The sequence below is a fragment of the Halichoerus grypus genome, chromosome 14 (assembly GCF_964656455.1).
Source record: "Halichoerus grypus chromosome 14, mHalGry1.hap1.1, whole genome shotgun sequence".
NCBI lineage: Eukaryota > Metazoa > Chordata > Mammalia > Carnivora > Phocidae > Halichoerus > Halichoerus grypus.
Genome location: NC_135725.1, coordinates 3,128,868 through 3,136,285, shown reverse-complemented (window position 1 = coordinate 3,136,285; position 7,418 = coordinate 3,128,868). Strand labels below are relative to the sequence as shown.

Genomic DNA, 7,418 nt, shown 5'->3' with positions numbered 1-7,418 from the left:
ATGGGGAAGAGCTGTGAGCTGTGGCAGGGACCCACGGGTGTGAAACCCCCTAACGCAGGCTTGCTGGACGAGTGACCCGTAGGGCTCCTCTCGGATGCCCCTGCCCCGGGGTGGGGTCAGTCTTCTGAGGGTCACAGCCTGGCAGGAGGAATGACCACGTGTTCTGTGCTGTGGGCTCCGCGGTCTGGTCTATAACGGCAGACAGAGCTGACGGAGCACCTCAGGTTTGTTCTCAAAGCAATAACGTCGGTGGCTTCAGAGTCAGTCTCCTCCCTGCCCGGTCACCCAGGGGCTGGCAGACTCCGAGAAAGGCTTTCCTACCACTGGGTTAGCAGTTATTTCATACACACACACACACACACACACACACACACACACACACACGAGCTTGGGGTACAAGGAGGAGAAACGCCAGGAGAGCAGCAGGGAGGGAGTTTCCCTGGAGTCCTTGCTGGGCAGAGGGAAACCACGGGTAGCAGGGTTTTGGCTTGGCTCAGGCCCCTCACCTGGGACCCCCCCCCCACCGTGCAGAGCGCCAGCACCCAGCTCCTCTCTGCCCTGGGAAGCAATTTCAAAGTCACCGTTCACCAGTGTTTCAGGAAGGTTTTCTGATTTTCCAAGAATGTTTGTTCCTACCACCATATTGGAAATCCCAGGCACACATTGAAAAGGATGAGACAGATGCGCTTGAAAGATATGGAAAGTTGAGTGTTCTTTGCAAAAGGGGTTTGTAGAACAGCATGGGCAGTATTTCACTTGGGGACAGATGTGATAGATAGATAGATAGATAGATAGATGAAAGATAGAAAGAGATATGGAATATTACTCAGCCATAAAAAAATGTATCTTGCCATTTGCAACAACATGGATGGACCTAGAGGGTATTATGCTAAGTGAAGTAAGTCAGACAGAGAAAGACAAATACCGTATGATTTCACTTATATGTGCAATCTAAAAAACAAACAAATGAATAAACAAAACAGAATCAGTCCTATAAATACAGAGAATACATTGATGGTCATGTGGGGAGAGGGTGGGGGATGGGAGAGGGAGGCCCAGGTTTCCAGTTATGGAGTAAGTCATGGAATGGAAGGCACAGCCTAGGGAGTTGAGTCAATGGTACTGTCATGGGTTTTCCGGTGACAGGTGGTAACAACTCTCGTGGGGAGCACCGCACAATGAATGCACAGACTTGTTGAATCACTGTGTTGCACCTGACACTGATGTAACATCGTGTGTCAACTGTATTTCAATTTAAAAAGGTGGGGGGAGATTAAATAAACACATCACAAAAAACGGTAGTAAATGCCGATTTTCAAAAATTCAAAAGGTACAGAGGATTATAACGTGAAAGATAAAATTGTCCTTTCCTCCGAAGGAAGCACAGCACTAACATTTTCTTGCATCTTCTATAAAATACATGTTCATGCAAAATCTTACATATGCACATCCTTTATACAATTTAATAATTACATATATATATAATCCATACTCTTGACTTTCTATGATAATTAATACTATGTCATCAATATCAGTACAAACAGATCTACACCTTTCTTTCTTTAAAGGTGGCTTAAAATTCATCTCATGGACAGGACAGTTTGTTTAACCAATCCCATAGACATCGATATTTTTACGGTTCCCAGAACGTTAATTTTTCAAACAGTTATGGAGGGAAACTTGTCACACTGAAACATGGTTTTGGGAGGAGAAGAATCTGCACGAGTCAGATATATTTCTGGTGTATTTTAACTCCTGGAATCCGATGACTTAGAGGAGCATGCCTTCTTCCATTTGACAGCTATCTCAGAATGCCCTGAGTTATATCCCACCCACACTGGATCACGTGTCTTTGATTTCCAGCTGCTTAAATATAAATGCAGATCCGAGTCTCTTTAGATATTCAACGGCTACGCGCATTTCTTTTTCACCAAAATCTGGGTGAGACAGCACTCGACATCGTCCGATGTCTGTGTGTGCGCCTATGTGTTTCCTCAAGGGTTGGGGTAGTTTTAGTCTTGCCTGTGGTCACATTTATAACTTTAAATAGGCTACTGAAAACTCTTTCTTGCTTTGTAAAATGTAGACAATACCTATTGTCTTTCCCCAGTGAGTGTTGAGCTCACCAGTTCCTGTCGGAGCCCACGCCCCTCCCCTGCGTCCCTAATCTCCCGATTCTGGACAGCTGCATGGTTTTGCACCACCCACCTGCACGGCCTTGACAGCGGGGCGGGTGGGAGCGTGGACCCCGTGGTCAGGTGCCCGCACCATCCTCACCACCGTCCCCTCGTGCAGATGACCGCTGCAGCCTGGTTACTCGGATGAAGCCCGTGACTAGATTGTCCATTCAGGTAATGTTTTCTGAAAGGCCCCGTGGATGCTCTTCCCGGCGCACTGGCTCATTGGAAGACCCCACGGCGCCCTCACCCAGTTACCTGCCAACTGGACACAGGTTCCAGCTACACTTCTACTCCCCATGTCCTCTCTAGAAATCTGCAGTCACTCACATCTCCGCATGGAGGTGACTTTGTTCGTCTGCCTGCTGCCGAGGCATTCCTCCTCACCCTTCACGTGGATGAACCTCACAGGACGCTCCAGCAGCCACATCGCTGGAAGGGCTCAGCTCTTCATTGTGCCAAGAATATCAATCAGTCTGAACCCTACAGATTAATCAGTCCTGCAGAATGAAGCAAAATCGTCCTCTTAAATGGGGAATCTTAAACATTCAGTGCTCCCCCTTGCCTCCCAGATTACATTATACTGAGTCACACATATTTTGCCATCTGCCCCTGAGTTTCCCAGAGTGCTGAGCTAGGTAATTGGACAGGCTCACAGCAGAGCACAGCGGTTTCCTCGGCCGGTCCTTGGGGTCAGATGCAGTAAGAGAGGCGTGGGTGTCCACGTCATCCTCGTGGGCCCAGCTTGTGCTTAGGGGCCCCCGAGCATCCCCCCAGAGGCTCTGCTGTGCCTTGTTCTCTCCCATTGTGTGTGTAGCTGTTCTTCAAGCAGACCTGCGGTGACATCAGGCCAAGCACCAGCAATGGACACACACACACCCCTTATTCTATCTCATTCCAAGCAGTTCTGTTTCCCTGGTCAAACCTAGCTAATAAAACCATATGTTATTAATCATGAAATGCATCCCATTAAATCGCAAGGCTCTGCCTGTCTTCTCCCGTACGGTGCCGGCTCGCTTAGCTTGTGTGCAGGGGACATACTCATATTTACAACAGCCGTAGAAACACCAATTTCCTTCGCCACTGTGCCGTGAACGTGGCAGCCTTCACACGTCACAGAGCAGCTCTGAGTTTCCCCTTCTTAAACTCTAAGAAAGATGATGACACCACCGACTAGTATTTTCTGGAAGAGCGTGTAATGATGTAGGAAAATATACACCATGTATTGGGGTTAAAAACCACGACAAAGCATTATATAATAAAAGTTATAAATACGTTGCACAACATATTACCTGTCTACGGAGGGAACCAGAAAAGACATCCAATATTACTAATTATTGTTTCTGGGTAGTCCAATTTTGACTTATTATTTTCTTCATTTTTCAAATATTTTATAATAAATGTGTATTGCTTCTATAATTAAAGCAATAGTAACTGCCATTTTCTAAGAGAGATAGAGACATATTTAAGTTGGCAGGAAGAAGACCTCACCCTGATCTGGGGCTTGAAACCACAATTTACGGCCTTCCGGTGATGATCCTTCCTGCTCCCAATTCCTATCGCCTCTCCTCCAACACAACACCATCCTGAAAGCTGATGTCCTAAAATGTCCCTCGGCTCTGTCCCCTCCTCTCCGGACCTCCATGCCCCGCCCCAAGTCCAGCCGCACACCGTTCCTCTGTTCCGGAGCCCCACCGGGCTTCACATCCACGCTCTCCACTGCCCCGTGGTCATCTTCATCCCCGAAGCACTCCACACCCCACATCGATGCGGGTACTGATGGCCGTCTGTACTGAGCACCCTCCTGCAGCTCAGGCCTCATGGACGTGCCAGCTGCTGCAGAATTAAGCTCCGGATTTCCACCCACCAAGTCTGTGACTTCCCCGGCTTTCACCATCTCAGGAAATCAGAGCATCGTTCGATTAGTTCATCCCCGAGCCCTGGAGGCCTCCGTTCACTCACGGATGGAAAGTCTCATCAACCACAGCTCCAAAATACGCCCCGGACCCATCCTTTCATTCCACCTGCATTGCTAACGTGAGTCCCAGCCAACATGGTCTCCTGCTTCCAACACCCCAGTAGGCTCCTAACGGGTCTCCCCAATTCCCTTCTCCCTCTTGCATCCTGCATCTGCACGGAACCCCGAAAAACCTTCAAATCCAAGCGGCACAAACACGTGGTCAAATGCTCCCCGTGGATTTGTGTTGAGCTTGGGGAAACGCGGACTCCCTCTGACACAGCTCTTGCTGCCCCCTTCTTAGATCTACTGCTTACTCCCCTCTGGGCTCCCCGGCTCCAAGCACAACGATCCCTTCCTGTTCCTCAGACGGACCAAGGCTGACCCTGACACAGGATTGGGTTTCGGTACTTGATTCTCCACCGCCAGGGATGTTTCCCCTCGCTTTTTCACGGCCTGTGCCTCCCCACCTTGCAAAGCTCGGAGCGGACATGATTCTCTAAAAGAGGCTTTTCTGGTTCCCTCCATAGACAGGTAATCAACCCCCAGCCGGGCATCCCTCCTTGCATGTAGCGCTGTCTGAACCCGTCACCTCCACTATGGCCTTGGATGTCACTCACCAGTCCCCCAACACGAGAAAGTCAGCCCCATTCTCTGCTTCTCTCGATGCTGTTTTCCAGGCTCTAACATGGTGCCTACGGTTATTAAACTGCGGTCGAATGGGTAAAATGAACGGATCTCCAGGACTTTTTCATAGTTTTTACATCAGTGTGTCTAACACTAACACGGACACCTGTCTCTGGGAGAGGAAACCCCTGCCGTAGCCTTAGGCTTCCCAGTTCAGTCTTAGAGTAGCGACCGGTTAGCGGGCCACCTTGCCCAGCTTGCTAGAGGCCCACCGGCTGTGGGAGCAGGAGACAGGAAACATGACGGGCCCCTGCGAATGCGTGCTCAGGCTTCACGGGAGCACTGACTCGGGGGCACCGACATGGGGGTGCTGGCTCGGGGTGCCCACAGCTCTGAGCCGCCAAGGACACCGTTTGCGCTCCCTGCCCTGGGAGAGAGGCTGCCCTCCAGAGAACAGTTCACAGGCACTCCAGAAGAGGAGAGAAAGCAGACGGGAGGGAGAGTGGATCAGAGTCCGGATGCAACCACAATGCTTCTCTTCGACCCACCCTCGACCTGCACTCAGGAAAGTATCTGCGTTCGTGCTGGCATGGTTCCGCACCCAGATTGGGGGAGTCCTGCCGACTCCCCATGTCCCGTCCACCCTCCCACAACAGCCTTCGGAGAGGTGTCGTCCAGAGCCATGACTCCAGCCGGCTCCAGCGCCCATGGTCAGAGTGGCTAGTCGTGGTGCAAACACCCCCCGGGAAGAAAGCCCTTCCTTTTGAGGCATTTTTCTTGAAATTTCGTGGGGTACTGTCTGGAACTCCAGGTATTCCAGCCACTGTGTTTGGAGACAGTGAGGGACACTAATGCAAAGCTGTGAGAAAGTCCTGGAGATCCAAGGTGGGGGGGGCCGGTGTGTGAGAGGAGAGTGTCCGCGCTGCAGAAGCGGGCCAGTGACAGGTGCACCCCACACCCATGAAGTAGGGAAAGGGGAGAAACCGCAATCATGCCACATGTTGGTGAGGACATGGAGCAACGGGATTGTGGCTGGTGGGAAGGGAAATGGGTCCGGCCGCTCTGGAATGGGACACGGCAACTTCTTAGAAAGCTAACCATGTCCTTACCACCCTGCCCAGCAACTGTATTGTGGATGTTTATCTCAGACAAATGGAAAATTAGGTTGACCCTAACACCCACATGAGTGGCAGAGAGCTTTACTAGCCCACACCCACAGAAACAGCCCAGATCCCCATCGATGCGTGAACAGTGGCCCCTCCACATAGTGGGTATGGATGAGCAAAGGGAGTGAGCCAAAAACAATCTGGGTGTGGGTCTCAAGAAAGTTATGTTGAGCGGAAAGCAATCTGAGAACGTTACACACTATAGAATTCCGTCTCTGTAGCGCCCTTGAGCTGACAAAATTGCAGAAATGGAAGAGAGGAGTGGTGGGCTGGGTTGGGTCATAAAATGGAGCACGCAGGACCCTTGCAGAGATGACCTGTCCCCCCTCTTGACCTTCGGTGGCCACAGGAATCCGTGTATGGGATAAAATTGCATAGAACTAAGTGCACACATACACATACACTTACCTGTAAAAGTGACGACATCTGGATAAAGTCAACAGACTGTTTAAATATAAATTTCCGGGGTGATTCCGCATTGTAGGTAGGTGACAATCAGGGGAAACGGACAGAAGTGTCTATGGGATCTGTTTCTCACGACTGCGTGTCTCTCTACAATCACCTAAAAGTAAAATATTAAAGAAACGAGTGTGTCGGCATGTAATGACACAGCTTCAAAACTACGTGGCCCTAGAGTTAAATGAATATAAATCGTGATCGATTTGAATATGAATATGATCTGACGCACGCGAGCGCAAGGGCGGTGAGGTGCCGGTCTGGGTCTGCGCGCCCCTCGGCCTGGCAGAAGCTGGTGAGCCAGCAGACCGTGGAAGGTCTGGGGACACGGGGACCGTCACGCTCACGTGTGTTGCACAGCACTCCTGAGGCCGCCAGGCATTGCTCGGGAAAGCTGAGTGTGTCATCACGGAGCGGCCGGAAATTCCACTTCTGGGGACACACGCACATCACCGGCAAGTCGGCCCGGGACGGACCTGCGGGAGGGCTTTTGTGCCGACCGACCGTGCGCTGCGCCGTGCGGGCGGGACGGGACCCCCAGCAGTCAGCAGCACGCCGTGTGCGCAGAGGAGTAGAGGAGGGGGCGCGTGCAGCCCCCGGCCGCCTGCAAAGTAAGAGAACAGGGGTCTACACCTGCATTCCACGTGGGCTGGAGACAAACAGAAAGACCCAAACAACACAGCACCCAGCCACGTACCTCATCCAGGCACGCGGCCCCCAAGAGCTTGTGCCTCTAGGAGGTGGGGCTGACACAGGAGTGAGGGATTTGGGAATAAATGGGGTAAAAAATAAAACCAGAGGAAGCCTCTGTGTGGTTGCTGCCCGGGGAAGGCAGTGCCTTGAACTGCGGACAACAGCGAAATGGCGCAAGATCCCTGTGGGGGGGGTGGGAGGACAAGGGAGCAGACCCTTCCCAGAAGTTGCATCTAGGCGCGGCCCCGGAGGGAGGGTCCGAGGGAAGGCTCTGCTGCAGGGATCACTGGGGTAAAGGCAGAAAACCTGAGAAGGAGCGGGGACTCGGCGAGTGCAAGCAAA

At 51.5% G+C, this 7,418-nt stretch overlaps 1 long non-coding RNA gene across 1 annotated transcript; it reads right to left on the bottom strand.

Annotated features, from left to right (window-relative positions):
- Nucleotides 1-366: 366 nt before the first annotated feature.
- On the bottom strand, nucleotides 367-7,014 carry LOC118524750 (uncharacterized). Its single transcript, XR_013443979.1, has 3 exons — nucleotides 6,731-7,014; nucleotides 6,336-6,489; nucleotides 367-2,677 (listed from the first exon to the last, which is right to left on the bottom strand). It is a non-coding gene; the product is annotated as an uncharacterized LOC118524750 (long non-coding RNA).
- Nucleotides 7,015-7,418: the final 404 nt, after the last annotated feature.